Genomic DNA, 19,111 nt, shown 5'->3' on the forward strand with positions numbered 1-19,111 from the left:
GGAATTTTGCTAGGTATTGGGAATGGAAAGACAAGAAGCACCCATACCCTGCCCTAGTTCTGTGCCCCTAAGTAGAGCTCATATCTCTGTTGTCCCAGTTGGCTGCAACCTTCCTTTCTTATCCTCAGCATTCATCAGAAAAGATTTAGGAAATGGAAAGTCTTCTTGCATTCAGAGGCAAATTTTTAATTACCTGTCAGCAGGGAAGGCTGAATGGTGACAAAGAACTGAATGATTGAACTCCAGCGGTGCAGTCAAAAGATCTAAGGACATTCAATTTGGTTAATCCAGTGAGATTTAATGTTGAGTGTTGGACATCTGAAGGTGGTTTTACAGGCAAATGGAGGCACAATTATTCATTTGAAGGTCAAAGGGAGCTCTAAAAAGGCACAAAAATTGTATTTGAAAAGGCTACCCAAGCAGGACAATAGCATTTGGAGTCCTTCCATCAGCCTCACCTTAGGATACAGTCCTGTCAATCACTGGTGAGAATAAGGGAGCAGCATATTCCTGCACCTACCTCCATCTCAGGCAAGAGAAATCTCCCTTTGCACAGAGATTCTCAGACTGGGGTCTATAAACTTGGCTTTTTAATATTTTGAAGGCAGTGTTTCAATGGCATTGGTTTCATTTATCGTCCTATGTATTGCTTTATGCATTTAAAAATATGAACCTGGGAAGACATCCTTGGGTTTCCCCAGACTGAATGCCAAAGGCATCCACTGACACCAACTTAAGAGCTCCTGATTGGGAAAGCCTTTTGGATGGCAATCTGTGGCAAGATCGATAACCCAACCTATCAATCCAGAAATATTTAGTACGAGAATACTAGGCACCAGCTTCTGTGTGAGGTCCTGCCCTGGAGGAGTTGATGTTGTAATGGGAAAGACAACATCTACATATGATCTACTTAGGAATTAAATGCAAGAGTGACAGGGAACATTGTGTACAGTAACAGTGATATTTTTTTAAGAATGACTTTGAGTGACTAAGATATTTTGTTTATTATAAATACCCAAATAAACTATGAAGAACATAGGAAGAAAGACACTATCTACAACCAGAGAAACAACTGATAAGTAGAAGTGTGTAGAGAATGATTTTTACACACACACACACACACACACACATATACACATGTAATAACATGATAATTTTGTCTTATATTTGTAAGGAGTAGCAAGTTGCATATAGTAGATTTCATGTACAATCATCTTTGTTATTGTACTGTGTTTTAGAAATGCTTGTCTTATTCTACAAATTAAAAATAAAATGTAATTTTTAATTAAAAAAGAGTAATGGAGAAGGGACACAGATTTACGTATCACCTGCTGAGGACCAGACACCAAAGTAAGCTCATTTAGTCCTCACAACAATCCTGAGAGGGAGATAGTGCTACTATTCCCATTTTACAGATGAGGAATCTAAGGCAGACCGTGCTTAAGTGACTTGACCATTAGTTTGCTCAGTTGTTAGGACCTCTCCATTTGGAGAGACGCTATCCCAAGCATTCTGTATAGGCTGGACAGCCCAGTTACACAAGGTAATCTTGGGGAGGGAGAAACTAGCAAGCTGGGGGGACCAGGAAACGTCTCATGAAGAAAGTGTTTCTTTAGCAAAGCTTTAAGAGAATGCCAAAGTAGGGTGGAGAGGAATCAGAAGGAGAAGGTTCAGTGGTGTCAAGAGCTGCTAGCCCCAAGGTCATTGATCAAAAGGAAGGTCTGATAGCCCCTGGCATGTTTATAGCCTCACGTTCTGTGCAATATCCAAGAACTAGAAGCCAAATGGTACCTAACAATTGATGAATGGCTAACCGAGTCATGGTACAAGAATGTAATGGAATATCACTATGCTGTAAGACAGAGATGTGAACCATGTGACCCACCAGTCCTATGCTTCCCACATTGAAATGGAACAGGGAAATACTTTCCAAAATAATTTCAAACAAATAATGGTAAAACACAGATAACAATACATTTTAAAACTAAGTCAATTCACAGTCTACAGGGATCCTTATGTCTGGATTAGGGGCCCTGTTTCTCTTAGTGGCTCTCTCCACTCCTGGAAGCAAGGAGTCATGTGAGGATGAAGACATTCTCTCATTCTTTGATGCAGAAGGGAGTCCTTGAAACCAGGAAAATGCTGCACACAATGAGTACAGCCTTGTGAAGGACAAGGACAACCACTGCACCAAACAAGCAGAGATGAAGAGTAACCCAGCTCTGAAGAAGAGATGAGAGGATACACCTTATTTCTCTCTGTGGAAGGGAGGAGAGTCCCAGGTCTGGAAGACCACATATGATGCCAGGTGTTGTCAGTGGATGGGTTCTACAGAAACATTTTTTTTCCTCTTCTTCCTCTATTTCTCTTTTTGTTAAACTAGCTGTATGACCCTGGGTAAGACACTTTACCTCTGCCTGCCTCCATTTCCTCAAATATAACTGGGTAAAATAATTGTAGCTATTCCTGGAGGTTGTTGTAAGGATCAAATAAGATAATCTTTGTAAAGTGCTAGGATCATGCCTGACAGGCAGAAGGTACTTAATAGATTCTTATTCCCTTCAGGTCCTAGACACTCCTCTCTTGTTCTTTCAAGAGAGACATGAGCCTGTTTTCGCAGTCTCTGCTTCTTACCAGGTTTCTCTGTTCCGTTATTGCTTTAAAAAACAGTTTCTATATGATAAAATGGTTAATCATTGTATTATTCATCTATACATTTCATTATTCAAACATAGCTGAGAAAGAGACTATGGGTGGTGAAGCATCTAAGAGACAGAAAGAGACAAAGAGATGGTGATGGAGACAGAGATTGAGATGGACAGATAGAGAAACATACATACAGAGAGACAGAGACAGAGATGGAGACAGACATAGAGATGGACAGAGAGACAGAGAGAGAGATGGAAATAGAGAGACAGAGATGGACAGAGAGACATACATACAGAGAAACAAAGAGGGAGATGGAGACAGAGATGGAAATACAGAAACAGAGAGAGGCATTCATGTAAAAAGAGAAAAACAGAGACAGACACAATGGAATAGAAAGATGTACAGAGAGACAGATCTGCACTCCAGGACCTTTCCTGGCATAGGGGTTTGGAGTTGCACGCAAGAAAATTGTTGATTTGCATTGTTGTAACTCCCTAGAGAAGTACACAGATACACAATCTTGACAAATCAAAGAACTTCTCTTGGCTATCCCCTTTTGACCCACAGTGATTATCCAAACAGCTCCATCCTTAATCAAGCCCATTGCCTGGCTACTCCGGGGGTTCTGACTGCTCCAGGGAATCATGGGCAAAGGTCATGGTCTCCAGATCATTTCTTACCATGGTCAAAAGTTTCAACTCCAGGTTCACCATCATGAAGTTAGTCTAAACGCATCTTTGGACACAGACATCTGTAAAACGGTAGTATTGTAAGACATTGCATGTGTTTTTTGATTCAGCATTCCTACTAATGAACTTAGACCCCAAAAAGAAGAAAGATAGCAACATAAAGACCCCATATTTGCCAAAACATTCACAGCAACAGTTGTTTTAGCAGCAAAAAGCTAGGGCAAGGGGAGGAAAGGGAAGGTATGTGCACAACAATTCGCAAATGGCACCATAAGGAATTACAAAGGTAAAGAATTCAGAGAAGTATTGGAAGAATTTTATGAATTGAAGCAGCCAAAGAAAATGAGCAGAGCTTACCTGACTGTAAAATGAGGATAACAGCACCTTCGTCACAGGGTTGCTATGCTTAGTCACTACCTGCAATACAGTGGGTGCCAAATAAATACAACAATATTATTATTGGTATCATTACTACTTCTACTGCGATAAAATGAACAATGGTGAGAATGATGGAAGTAAATATAACATTAAACAGCAACAAAATTAAATAAACAAAAATGGATGAGCTTGGGTCCAGTTTACTAAAGTAAAGATTCCAGCCCTGCTTTTTTGTTAGGAGATAGTAAATCGCAAGGCTGGGAATTCACTTATGCCATCAATCACCATCACCATCACCATTTTGGACAGTTTTTATTTTTTTTTTCTTTGAGAGTAATCAATTTTTCTTTTTAATTCTTGAATAATTCATTACATTTTTGCAGTATTTTCAAAACACTTTCATAGGCATTATCTCATTTGCTTTTCACAACAACCCTTTGAAGTCAGTAAAATTGGTAGCATGGACCCCATTTTGTAGATAAGGAAACAGATTCCAGAGAAATTTTTTCCATCCTTCATTTATTAATTTTTCAGCAAATATTTACTGAATGGCTGTCATACTTAAGGTCTTGGGGCAGCGCAAGGGAAGAGTAGGAAAGAATCTCTCTGTATGACATATCTGTTATGGAAAATGCAATAAGATGTAAATAAGAGAAGAACAAGGGTGCTGATATGCAGCAGTAAGGTGAAATGACTTGCCCCAGATAATACAAATTTGAGGCAAAGCCAGAAATATGACTTAGATCTTTTGATTCTAGGTGAAGTACACTATTCATTGTGCTGCTCCTGGCCCTCCACCGCTACTGGATCAGATCTAGTTTTATGCTATATTTTTCTGGTTGGCCTAGCAACAATTTGACTGGCAAAGAGCTCATCTATTTCTTTTATGAGCAGGGGTTCTTAAACCTCCAAGGGATCGGTGGATCAATTTCAGGGGATCCAAGAAATTGGATGGGAAAAAATTACGTCTTTATTTTAACACAACGAGTTTCTTTTATATGTGTGTTATTTTTTGTCTTTAAAAGTATTATTCTGAGAAGCGCATAGGTTTCACCAAAGTGCCAAAGGCGTTCATGACACACACACACAGACATAGACACACACAGACACAGACACACACACACATACACACAGACACACATACATACACACACACACAGACACACACACATACACACAGACAGACAGACAGACACACACACACAAAGTTATTGGGTATCCTTGGGGGGATTATTTGGTTATTGGAGCCTGACTTGACTAAAAAGCTTTGATCTATTTCTCCTCCTGGGTTCTCATGTGCTACTAACATAATCCTTTTGCTGTCTTCAGAGCAGGGCCTGACAAACACATTTTTGTTTAAGGGATGTTTTTCAATTTTCTTTATGCCCATAAAATGCCAGAATCTCAGAGCTAAGAGGTATCTAAGAGGCCATTTATACAATCAGGATATGAGTGAATTTTACTTCCAACATTTTCAACAAGTAGGTTATCCAACCTTTTCTTGAGGACTTCTAGTGAAGGAGAAATGCTGGTTCCCACTTTTAGACAAGCCTAATTATGTTCTTTGCCCTTATATTGAAAAGAAATCTGCCCTGTACAACTTCTGCCTGTAACTCCTAGATATACTCTATCAGGTCAAGCAGAACAAATATAATCCCTCTTCCACATGACAGCCTTTGAAATACTTGAAGACAGCAGTCATATCTTCTGCAGCTTCTCTGCTCTAAACTAAACATTCACGTTTATTTCAACAAATTTTCTGGCCTCTCATTACCTGGCTACTCTCTTCTGAAAATCTTTTAGCCAATTACCTTAAAATGTGACACCCAGAAATAGACCCAGTATTATAGATGTGTTCTAAAAAGGCCATGGTATAGCTGAACCTTCGTACCTCTCAATGCAGTCTAAGATTGCATTAGCATTTTAAGCTGTCATATCACACTGTTGATTCATATTGAGTTACCAGTTCACTAAAACTCTGAGATGTTTTTTCATATGAATCCATTGTCTACTAATAGCGTCCTCATCTTGTAATTATGAAGTTGAGTGTTTTTTTCAATACAAACATAAGACTTTTTAGATTTAACAATATTGTATTTTCTCTTAGGTTTGGAGCATTACTCTAACCTGCGTTGTTTATGCTTACGTAACAATTCCTTTGAAGTCTCTGCTGGATGGGTGGCTCTGCTAGACTTGTCTTTATTGTGTTAATCTGTTACCATGCTGGATCAAGCAGGCTGCTTGATCAAGCAGCCATCAAGATGGCTGCTCTACTGACTCCTTACTAGGCTTGAATACTGCTGGACTGGATTGTGCTGGGCAGGTCGATTAGCTACTAGGCACGAGTACTTCTGGGCTGGATCAAACAGGTCACTCACCAACTGGATTCCTGCTGGCCTGGGCCAACTAGGCCAATCTATCATTAAACAGTTATTGCCAGCCATCACTGGGCAGGTCTCTCTACTGCTAGGCAGCTGTTATTGGATGCCTTGGACTTGTTTTTTGATGGACATCTGTGATCTTTTATTATCTCCAGCAACAGTTTAGCTGGGTGGTACTATGCTCTTTTTTGGTGAAGTGTTACAGTTCTTTTTTTTTTTTAACAGCTGGAGTGTTGCTACACTTTTTCAGCTAGGGCAATGAACTTGTCCTAGGACTGGCAGAAGCATCACATTCTTGAATCCCTTTAAGTCTAGTTCTGATGTTTGTCACCTCCAAACATGACTGAGAGAGGTATAACCTCTCATACTTAAAAATACTTCCTGGTTCAAAGAGAGTCCCTCCACGAGGTGTTTACCTTGGCTTATAATGTTGGTCAATCCCAATTCAATCAGTTACACTTCCCAGAAAACATCTTCATTCTTAAGCAGATGGGACAAATGTACAAATGTCACCAGTGCCATGTAAGCTATTCCTTGTCTTTTTTGTCTTTTTCATATGTAATTGAGCTATCCAAACCTTAGGTCCTTCCTCAGATGTAGATTTGCATCTGAAAACCTTCCTTTTTATATTTAAATGTCTCTATATTTTTGCCCCTTACAATCATAAGCTTTTGCTGAAGGGTACCAGGGTACCCCATATATCAAAATTTTGGTAGCAGAATTTTATAGAAACTGTCTGCAAAGAAACATCTTTCTAAAATACAGACATATTTCTCAGAAAAGGTAAGTAAAATCTTGGTCATGTAGACAAATTGCAGAACAGGTTAATTCCTCCACAGAAGAAATACAGTTAGGACCAAATGCAATAATAAAGATCGCGGAAGCCTGTCACTACTTTTTACTCTAATATCTCCTATTTCCCCAACCTTGTTTTTATTCATCTATTTATTTATTTATTTTTTAGTGTTCTACAATCACTACCAAAAAACTTAGATTTTTACCCCCCCCCACCTACCCTCCACCACCCCCCTCCCTCCCCTAGACGCCATACAATTCTATATAGGATCTACATATACTTTCCTATTGAATACGTTTTCACTATAATCATGCTGTGTAGACGAACTAAAATAAATGGAAGAAATCATTTAACAAATCAAAACATAATACACACACACACACACATATACAAACATGATTGCTACATTCTGCAGATGAATTCCATAGTTCTTTCTCTGAGTGTGGAAGGCATTTTGTCTTAGAAAACCACTGGAAATTTTTTTTTTGTTTTAAAGATCTTGTGTTATTACGAAGTTCCAAGTCTACCAGAAAAAAACTCTCGCACACTGTGGTTGTTGCTGTGCACAAAGTTCTCCTGGTTCTGCTCCTTTCACTCAGCATCAGATCATATAAGTTCTTCCAGGCCTCTCTGAAGTCTTTTTGTTCATCGTTTCTTATGGCACAATAGTACTCCATTACATTCATATACCACAACTTATTCAGCCATTCCCCAATTGATGGGCATCCCCTTGATTTCCAGTTTTTGGCAACTACAAAGAGTGCTGCTCTAGATAGTTTTCTACATGTGGGACCCTTTCCCATTTTTATGATCTCTTGGGGATACAGTCCTAGTAACCACATTGCTGAGTCAAAGGGTATGCACATTTTTGCAGCCCTTTGGGCATAGTTCCAAACCACTCTCCCGAATGGTTGGATGAGCTCACAGCTCCACCAACAATGAATTAGTGTTCCAACTCTCCCACATCCTCTCCAGCATTTATCATTTTCCTGTTCCGTCATGTTTGCCAATCTGATAGGTGTGATGTGGTACCTCAGAGTTGTTTTGATTTGCATCTCTCTAATTAAAAGTGATTTAAAGCATTTTTTCATATGATTATAGACATCTTTAATTTCTTCCTCTGAAAATTGACTATTCATATCCTTTGACCATTTATCAATTGGGGAATGACTTGTATTATTGTACATTTCACTGAGTTCTCTATGTATTCCAGAAATGAGGCCTTTATCCCCCAGATTAGCTGTAAAAATTATTTCCCCATTTACTACATCCCTCTGAATTTTGGTTGCATTAGGTTTGGTTATGCAAAAACTTTTCAGTTTAAGGTAATCAAAGTTATCCATCTTGCATTTCATAATGCTTTCTATCTCTTCTTTAGTAAAAAATTCTTCCCTTCTCGATAAATCTGATAAATACACTATTTCTTGCTTCTCCAGTTTGTGTATGGTATCAATCTTTATACCTAGATCGTGTACCCATTTGGACTTTATTCTTGTGTATGGTGTCAGGCATGGGTCTATGCCTAGCTTCTGCCACATTGTTATTCAGTTTTCCCAGCAATTTTTGTCAAACAGTGAATTCTTATCCCAGAAGCTGGGGTCCTTGGGTTTATCAAACAGGAGGTTGCTATATTCCTTGCCTACTGTGTCTTGAGTGCCAAGTCTATTCCACTTGTCTACCCTTCTGTTTCTTAGCCAGTACCAAGTGGTTTTGATAATTGCTGCTTTATAGTACAATTTGAGATCTGGTAGCGCTAGGCCACCTTCCCTGGCATTTCTTTTCATTAGTCCTTTTGATATTCTGGATCTTTTGTTCTTCCAGATGAATTTTGATATTATTTTATCCAGCTCTAGAAAATAATTATCTGATAGTTTAATTGGTACAGCACTAAATAAGTAAATTAATCCAGGCAGAATTGTCATTTTGATTATATTAGCTCAGCCTAACCATGAGCAACTGATGTTTTTCCACTTACTTAAATCTGACTTTATTTGTGCAAAAAGTGTCTTGTAATTGTATTCATATAGTCCCTGAGTTTGTTTTGGCAGGTAAACTCCCAAGTATCTTATAATGTCTACCTTAGCTTTAAACAGGATATCTCTTTCTATCTCTTGCTGTTGGACTTTGTTGCTAATATATAGGAATGCAGAAGATTTGTGCGGGTTTATTTTGTAACCTGCAACTTTGCCAAAGCTGTTTATTATTTCAAGTAGTTTTTTACTTGAATCTCTGGGATTCTCTAAGTATATCATCATATCATCTGCAAAGAGCAATAACTTAGTTTCTTCTTTGCCTATTCTTATTCCTTCAGTTTCTTTATCTTGTCTAATTGCTACAGCTAACATTTCTAGTACCATATTGAATAAAAGTGATGATAATGGACATCCTTGTTTCACACCAGATCTTATTGGAAATGGATCTAGCTTATCTCCATTGCATATAATGCTTGCTGAAGGTTTTAGGTAGCTACTGCTTATTATTTTATGGAAAGTTCCTTTTAATCCTCTGTTCTCCAGTGTTTTTAATAGGAATGGGTGTTGTATTTTGTCAAAAGCTTTTTCTGCCTCTATTGAGATAATCATGTGGTTTTTGTTAGTTTTGTTGTTGATATGATAGATAATGCTAATAGTTTTCCTAATATTGAACCAGCTCTGCATTGCTGGTATGAATCCTACCTGATCATAATGTATTATTCTCATGATAAGATGCTGTATTCTTTTTGCTAAAATCTTATTTAAAATTTTGCATCTATATTCATTAGAGAAATTGGTCTATAATTTTCTTTCTCTGTTTTATCTCTTCCTGGTTTAGGTATCAAAACCATATTTGTATCATAGAAAGAATTTGGGAGGACTCCTTCTTCCCCAATTTTCAAAAATAGTCTATATAGTATTGGAATTAACTGTTCTTTAAATGCTTGATAGAATTCAGTTGTAAATCCGTCTGGCTCTGGAGATTTTTTCTAGGGAGTTCATTGATGGCTTGTTTAAGACAGTTTTTCTTATCTGCTCTCTTACGGGAAGATACAAGTAAGACAGAAGTGTTTCCTGGGAAGGGACTGAGGTGGCAAAACTAAGTACCAATTGATTCCTGCTGATGTAGCACAGGAAGTCTCATGGAGCATGGGTGGGGAGAGGTGGAGTCTCTACCCTCTTCTGGTAGGCTGCAAAGGATATGTGTGAAGGATCAGCGGCTCCCATTTGGCTGCTGACTGTTGGGTCCCCATGATTAGAAGCTGGGTGGCTAACACACAGAGAACTGAAATCAAAGAAAAAAGCCAGACAGCTTCGAGCCAAGTTGGGCATGTGAAGAGTAGAAATCTTCTTTCAATCCCCTTTATTTTTCTTTGCCCACCATTTTTCTTAGCACTTTTATTTATTATTCACATCAATAGCTTGAATGAAGTAGCCAACAAAAGGTGTAAACAGCTCAGAGTTTTTACATAATCTTTTTATCTCCAGTCATTTATGATTTAGTTTCTTATGAGCTTGTGCTAAAAGATTTAAATTAAGCACTCAGGATTATGAAATAATAGTGGAGTCAAGTCATTTTGAAAATAGAGAAAGTGTATTCTTTTATTAGGGTTCTGGAGAAACAGGTTTTATTGGATGGAGGAAATGTGTCGGGAAAGGTAGCGACTGGTATGCAATGAGCCCCATTCAGAAACAACTCTTCCCAAGCTTCACGATAGGCTCATATTTTAATCACATGTTGGTAAGCTTATTTATGTGTGTGTTAAAATGAAGCCAGTGTAAACAGTCTGCAAACATTCATTGTTATTTATCCCTTTGTGCTGCCTAGAGTTTCCCGTTAATTTTATTTGAAGCTGGCATAAGGGAAATTTATATTTGTAGTCAAATAAATTTCTTCAGTTCTCATTCTTCCATAAAAACTTTCACATCTCCAATTAGAAATGTTTTACTTTATTTTGGAGATCATAATCATAGGTTGAATGGGGAAGGGGAGAATTTTCATCATAGGCTATGGGTTTATTATTAGCTAGTGTCCTCATCTAATGCCTCAGTGGGGTGTAGAGGGGCCCTGGGATCCCCAAAGTCATGGGCAGAGCAGCACTAGCCTTGGCAGCTCCTATCCAACTGGAAATATTCCAAGTCAGGTGTGATGACTGATTGTGTGTCTAAAGATCAGACTTATCATCAACCTTGGCTGCACTTTGATACTACTGTCTTTCTGGGGTCACTTTGGTGTCTTGTCCCAATCCCTTCTTTTCCCTTTCAAGAAAAGTGACTCTGCCTTCCAGGTCACCTCTCAACAGATTAGCCTTGTTCATCTGCAATGGGTGACTTCCCTGACCTGTTCCTTAGAAGACAGCCTAGTGTCTTAAGCTACTTTCCTGTTTCAGCAGCATGGACCCCCCTGCTCACTGACTCTTCAGATTTCTTCCTGATGGATGATGCCTGCTCTGAGTGCCTGAAGGACTTTCCTCTGGATCCTGAAGTTGCAGCTGTGTCAATATCAAGGCACGATGCACAGTCCCATGAGAACTCAAACGAACCTGGCATGGTCCATCTGTCCAAGGATTCTAGTGACATCGCACTCCTGACCACATCCCTCTTTAGCACCTCCTCCACTCTTGGCCCAAAGTCAGAAGCCTTTTCTTCCTCCTATGGGAGGGGCTTAGAATGCCACATAGACTTGTTTGGCATTTCGTATTACCGTATTTGCTGTCCAGCACTTGCAGGTCCTGAAATGCTATAATCTCAGGACGTTATTTTTTCAGAGTGTGCACATCCTAAGAAGGACCCATGAGACTCTCCAATAATTAATCCCACCCCTGCCCCATAGACACACTCATTTCTCTGGCCCAGTCCCTGCCACCTCTGAATTACGAGTTCCACCCAGGACTCCAAGGCTTCCTTATTAGGTGAACAGGGTTTGTCACCTATAATGGACTGTAATTTTCCAGACTGAGTTCCCTGAATCACAGCTGGTGAAAGGCCAGTGGCCTGAAATCAGGAAGACGTGAGTTCAAATCTGAGTTTAGACTCAGAGCAAACCATTTAGCCTGCCAGTTCAGCATGTACCTGACCAGGTTATGATTGAGTTACAATTTGTAAAAAGCAGTCAGCACTGTTTCTGGCACCTCATTGGTACTATATCAGTATTTAATCCCTTCTCTCCTTTACTCCATCCTTGAGCAGGGTTTTGACCTCTGGAGCCCCTGGGGTTGGGGCTATGCTTGCACAAGGAGAGGACATTTGAGTTGCAACAGGGGATGCTCATCAATTGGTCTTCAATCTTTTGCCAGGAGGAACACATTAAACTTTCTTGCTAATTTCTAGTCATTGCATCACACCCAGTTTCATTAACAGCTGTTCCTGTGGGGATGCTAGAAGGTATCATTGCTTCCAGGGATAAATGTACACAATAGCCCCATTCACTGTTCAGCCATCCCCACAGTCCTTGGCCCATGCCTTACATTGCCTATTCCCCTGCGAATACACACACAATATGTTCTCAGAGCAGTGAGCAACCATGTCATCAGCACAGTCAGGACACATCCAGAAGGAAGTCTTTGGGGTGGATCAGTTCCTTCGATAGAATACCAAACCAATGACACCTGCCTGGCCATGGCAGCAACTAAACCCAGAACTGCTTTGCAATTTGCCCATGTAGTAAGTTCAGTGACAGTGACAAACAAAATCCTTTGATTCACTATGCATGGCAGGAGAGGTATTCTGTAGCAACTAGTATTTACAAAAATTGTAAAATCCTATGGTCCAGTCATCGTCTGATCCCCACTGGACACCTGCCGCCAGCACAGAGATATTGTATGAGCATCTACAGTGGAGCTCCTGGGGCACCATTCTCTCCCTGCAGGGGCTCCCAGAATAACTCCATTGTCTGAGGTCCACAGTCACTAAAGCCCACCAATATGTTTGCTTTTTCCTCTCTGGTCAGAAGAAAATGCAATTTGTTGTTGTTTCAATCAAGTGGGACTCTTTGTGACCCTATTTTGGTTTTCTTGGCCAAGATACTGGAGGGATTTGCCATTTCCTTCTCCAGCTCATTTTACAAATGGGGAAACTGAGGCTAAAAAGGTTAAAGTGACTTGCCCAAGGTCATACAGCTAGTAAGGGTCTGAGGTCAGATTTGAACATCTTCCTGACTCCAGTCCCATGCTCTATCTACAGCCAGACACCAAGCTGCCCCAAGATGCAATTAACTCAAGGCTAATAGTATAGTAAGAAAAATCCGAATAAGGATGGGACCACTCACCCCCAAAATACATTTACCATTAGTGAGGAGACTGGGAGTGCATAGGGCTTACACATTAGAGGAACACATATATGTGGCCAAGGCTCATGAATGGAAGGGCAGATCATGCCCAATACTTCAGATGTCTGCAGCTAATGTTAATCATTTAATGAGCATTTATAGAGCATCTACTATCTGCCAGACTGTTTGCTAAGCCCTGGGCATACCAAGACAGAGACAACAGGCAAACAACTCTGTGTAAACAAGCTATGGACAGCTATGGACAGGATCGGTAGAAAATAATGAAGTGAGAATTCACTGTTCCCTTCTGCATGGCCTGTGCTACTCCTCTGGTCCCTGCTGGTGACATGGTGGGGACCAGGAAGGAGTCTAGGCTGGTGCTTGTGCCCTGCTCTGAGCTTCTAGGCTCCTCTCTTTGGAACAACATAAGCCAGTTGGTTTAGGCTAAGTCCCAAGTGTGAAGGGTATAAACAAGAAATATGCCACTACTTTGCTAGTCTAGTCATCCACCACCATCCTTTCTCATCCCAGTGGATGAGAAGTTTTTCCATCAGCACCAGTGGGCATCAGGGTTCAAGAGTAATGGTGAGAGAGTAACCTTCCTTGGAATGCAAGAGTATCTGGGCATGGACTGAGAAGATCATAACAAGAATTCCTTAGTATGTATCATGCCTATACTTTAGAAGTACATATCCAGAGGGCTGTTGGATGCCATGTCTCCCATTGAGGGTCTATAGGATGTCTGTGTGGCTGGCCAGACCCTGGATTTCTGAGAGGCTGAGAGGCAGCCAAGGCAGAATGGAACAAGGAAGGAGAAAGTGGAAGAATGACTTCATTCTCATCTAGATAACTACTCATCATGAACTTCTTTGTCCAACATTTTCTCCACTTCAGGCCCTAGTGTGGTGGTGGAAGAGCCATGCGAGTCTGTGCCAAGCCAGAGGGGCATCTCATCCAAGCCTAAGGATGAGCCAGATGTCTATTGTCCATAGCTCTTCCTAGTCAGGGGTGAAGAAGACAGAGCTGACCACTAAGGCTTGGACCCTGGAAACAGGAAGACTGTGAATGTGTGAGGCTCCTAGGGGAGAGAGTGGGGGTCCAGTGGAGTTTTGAACAAGCAAACACAGGCAACACCAAAGAGACAAGCTACTTAAGGCTCAGAAGGACCTTATAGATATTTTTCCGTTCCAAATCTTTCATTTTAACCCTGAGAAAACCAAGATCCAGAGAGGGTGAGTCATTTGTCCAAGAAACCAGACAGTCAACTAGTCTTTACTGAGCACCAAGTATGTGTCAAGCACCATGCTCAATGCTGGGTGTGCAAAGGAAGGCCAAACTAGAGCCCAAACTCAGATCAAACGGCCCCTGTTCTCTAAGAGTTGATTACTCAAGGGGAGAAGTCACATGCCAACAGCTCTCTACAGACAGGAAGGATGGGGGTGGTGTTGGAGGACGGCTGGCACTAAGATTGAGGAGGACAGGTGGAGGCTTCTCAAAAAAGGTGGCATTGGAGCAGAGCTTTCCAGGATGTCAGGACATGGTGGTGAGGTAAGGAGGGGTCTTCTCATTCTGAATCCCCTGCTATTTCAGGGTTTTGGGGTCATTGGAGTTACTGGAGACATTTCAGTCGAGGGAAGGAGGCTGTTCTCTCCAGCACCCACATTCAGAACTCAGTTTCTCTCACTTGGAAATTAAAGCCCAGAACCCAAAACTGCCCCTTCTCTAATTAAAGGGTAACCAGCCTCCCCAGAGAGGGATGTAAGATACATTTAATTCAATTCACCAGGCCTGGATTAAGCCCCATGAATACGGAGCATGTTGATGGCTAGCATTTCTCAGTCCTCAGGAGGCCCGAGGTCAAATCCTGGCTCTGACATCTTCAATCTATGTGACCCCTCCCTGGGTCTCAATATCCTTGTAAAATGAAAGGGTTGGGCCACAGGATACATGAGGTTCCTTCCAATTTTAAAAGAATCTATATTTCTATTATCTGTTATTCCCAGTCCTCTGTTCTTTCATTTATTTTTCTTTAATTTTTCATGTTCCTCTGAAGATGGATCGCATTTTCCATCATGGGTCTTTTAAAACTGTCTTAGATCTTTGTATTTCTGAGACTAGCTAAATCATTCACAACTATTCATCATACAATATCGCTGTTATTATGTACCATGTTCTCCTAGTTCTGCTCAATTCTCTTTGCATCAATTCTTGTAGTCTTGCTGTCTTCCTAGGTTTTTCTGAAAGCATCCGCTTGTCATTTCTTATTGCACAATATTATTCCCTCACAGTCATATACTGTATTTATTCAGCCATTCTCCGGTTGATGGACATCTCCTCAATTTCCAATTCTTTGCCACCACAAAAAGAGTTGCTATACATATTTTTGTACATATAGGTCCTTTTCAGTTTTATAAAATCTCCTTGGATTACAGACCTAGTGACAGTACTGCTGGATTAAAGGGTATTCAGAGTTTTATAACCCTTTGACATACTTCCAAATTGCTCTCCAGAATTGTTGGATTAGTTCACAACTCCACCAACATTGAATGCATTGGTGTCCCAATTTTTCCACATCCCCTCCAACATTTGTCATTTTCCTTTTCTCTCACAGTAGCCAATCTGGTAGGTATGAGGTGGTACCCCAGAGTTGTTTTAATTTCCATTTCTTTAATCAGTAGTGATTCAGAACATTTTTTCATGACTATACATACCTTTGATTATTCCATCTGAAAACTTCCTGTTCATATCCTTTGACCATTTATCAGTTGGGGAAAGACGTGTATTCTTATAAATTTGACTCAATTCAGTATGTATTTGAGAAGTAAAGCCTGTTTCAAAGAAATCTGAGGCAAATTTCACACCCCCCTCCCCCAGTGTTCTGTTCTCCTTATAATGTTGGCTACATTGGCTTTGTTTGTGCAAAACCTTTTTAAAGTAATCAAAATTATCCATTTTACATCCTATAATGCTCTCTGTCTTGATTCATCTTAAATTTTTCTCTTACCATAGATCTGACGGGTGAACTATTGCATGCTCCTCTAACTTGCTTACCTATTATGTGTAAGTCATGTAATCCATTCTGCTATCTGTATCTGCTTTATGGATAAGTTCATCCCATTCACGTTCACAGTAATGATTACTGTGTTTTTCCAGCCATTCTATTTTTTCTCCCTACTTATCCTCTCACTCCTCTCACCCTGTCCCTCCTGAAAATTGTTTTGCTTTTGACTATATCCTGCCCAAAACCACCCTTCCTTCTATCATCACCTTCTTCCCTTATCCCCTTCTCCTACTCCCCTAAAGGATAAGACACTGAATGTGCATGCTCTTCCCACTTTAAACTAATTCCAATAAGAGTGAAGATCAAGCACTGGCCACCACCCTACTCATCTCTCCCTCCATTGTAAAAAGCTCTTTTTGTCTCTTTTTTTGTGAGACATTTTACCCCATTCTACCTCTCCTTTCCCCCTTTCTCCTAGTGCATCCCTCTTTCTCGCCTCTTAATTTTATTTTTTATGTCATCCCATCATAGTCAAGTCACACTCATGTCTTCTGTCTATGCATGCTCCTTCTAATTGTTCTACTAATGATAAAGTTCTTAAAAGTTACAAATACGAACTTCCCATGTAATAATGTTAACAGTTTAACCTTATTGAATCCCTTAGCGATGATCTTTTCATCAGGAATATTTGAAAGTCCTCTGTTTCATTAAATATCTATTTCCCCCTGAAGGATTCTACTTGTTTTTGTTGGGTAGGTGATTTTTGATTGCAATCTTGGCTTCTTTGCCCTCTGGAATATCATATTCCAAGCCCTTCGAACCTTTAATGTAGAAGCTTCTAAATCTTATGTTATCTTAACTGAGGTTCTGTGTTTAAATTGTTTGTTTCTTTCCAGTTGCCACCCTTCTCTTCCTCGCTGGCCAGGAAACACTGCTTTAACTAGCTAGATGAGTCAGTCACCCTACAGGTAAAGGAATCCACGTAAATGGCTATGTGACAGAGGCAAATCATTTAGTTTCTCGGTACCTCTGTTTCCCCCTCTATAAAATGTGAATAATAATGTCACCTACCCCATATTTTTTTTTCTGAGGATCAGTGAGGTAATATTAGGAAGTATTGTATAAAATTTAGTCATTATTATTGTTCGTGTGACCTCGGGCAAATACTTTACCTTTTTTAGACTCAGTTTCCTCATCTATAAAATGATGATGATAATAATAGGATCAGCTCCACAAAGTTGTTGTGAGGACCAGTGGACATAATGCACATAAATGACTTTGAAATGCTTGAAATGCTTGATCAACGCTGACTATTATCATAGTGTATTTTACTATATCATTATATTACATCGATGTTTTGTATACTATACTACTGTATCATATTATATTACATATCATATCATATCATAACCAGGTTCACAAATGATGGCAGGTTGACGTGAAAACCTGTTTTGCGCCTTTCTCTTCTTTATAAAATTGGGCTGACAATGCTTCCATCTTTTCTATACATTATCAGTCCTTTTTTCTTGCCTAGAAACATCTCTGGGTGCTGAGCCTTAGGCCCTCACTCTAGTGGGGCAGCACACATCCTTGGGATAACAAACACCATTCTGATGCAGCTGACTGAGCACAGCCGCACCAAACAGGGGCTATTTTTGTGTGTACTGTCCATGCTCAGGATTAACTAAATGTAGCATAAAATGGCTAATTAGAGGTATGCTTGGGTGCCCCCTCTTGATCTAAATGCAAGAGGAAATATGTAGAATTATTACATGGAGAAGCACCTGCGTATTGGGGAGGAACCAAATAATTTCCTCATGTACATTATTAACCAGAAGTCGGCTGCTCCTCACTTAGTGGGTGGAAGATATAGAAGAAAAACGATAAAAGATGAAACTGCCAAAGTCCCTTCCATTGGGAGAAGCCAAAAACCTACCACTGTTCTTGGCCATATCCACAGAGAACATAAAGGGAAAGTTTAAAGACTGTTCTAAGATTCTGAAAAATGCTTTGACAATACAATTCCTTTTTCAGGCGGTGAAAGTTTGGAGCTGATTTTGCCCATCTTTTCTAGGCAGTAGGCACCGTCTTGACCCCAGAGGCAAGAGAGGTATCATCTGGCAGTCCCTGTCATGGGGGTAGCAAGTTGTCAGTCAAAAAAAAAGCCACTCTTGTACAGGCTGCTGGGAGGCATAGTCCTGGTTGGCAGGAGAGAAGACAGAGTCAACCAAAAGTCCCTCTAGAAGAAGTTTGAAAGTTGAGGTCTAGAGGGGAAATGACTTGCTCTAAGTCACACAGCAAGTCATCCAGCAGGTGAAGTGCAAAGTCCAGGTCCTCTGATTCCAAATATTCAGGCTCTCTCCATTGTACTGAAACTGATGCCATTTTTCACGCAAGGCTGAAGTCCCAATGAAACCAATCCCCTTGGCAAATGGTGGAAGGCAGAAGATAAGGGACGTATCATCAAGATTAAACAATCTGGATGGGAGGACGCCTCAGGGGCAGATGGCTTGCGCTCCTGGCACCAACCAGACTGGCCATGAATTCTGCAGTCTATGGACTCATTTGCTTTGCTCCCTTACTTGGGATTATCAATGTGCCATCTTGTGATTTTAATAAGATCTGCTGAATGATGCAATGTATTGAAGTGTGTGTGTGTGTGTGTGTGTGTGTGTGTGTGTGTGTGTGTGTATACCAACACCTTCATCAACTAGGACTAATATCTGGTTACAGGTCACAAGTGGTGAGTTCCCTCAAGAAGACAACTAGCCTGGGGCAATGAAATGGCATCTATCTGATGAAGCTGGCATCCTCCATCCATCCATGGTACCTATTTTATGGAATTATCAGACAAAAGTTATTAATATAGATGTTTATTAACATTTACAGGCATCTACTATATGCCAGGCATTGTGCTAAATGCTAGAGATATGAAAAGATCACAATAGCTTGGAGTCTCCAGGTAGATTCCTAACAT

Source organism: Notamacropus eugenii, chromosome 7, assembly GCF_028372415.1.
Source record: "Notamacropus eugenii isolate mMacEug1 chromosome 7, mMacEug1.pri_v2, whole genome shotgun sequence".
In the NCBI taxonomy this organism is placed as follows: Eukaryota; Metazoa; Chordata; class Mammalia; order Diprotodontia; family Macropodidae; genus Notamacropus; species Notamacropus eugenii.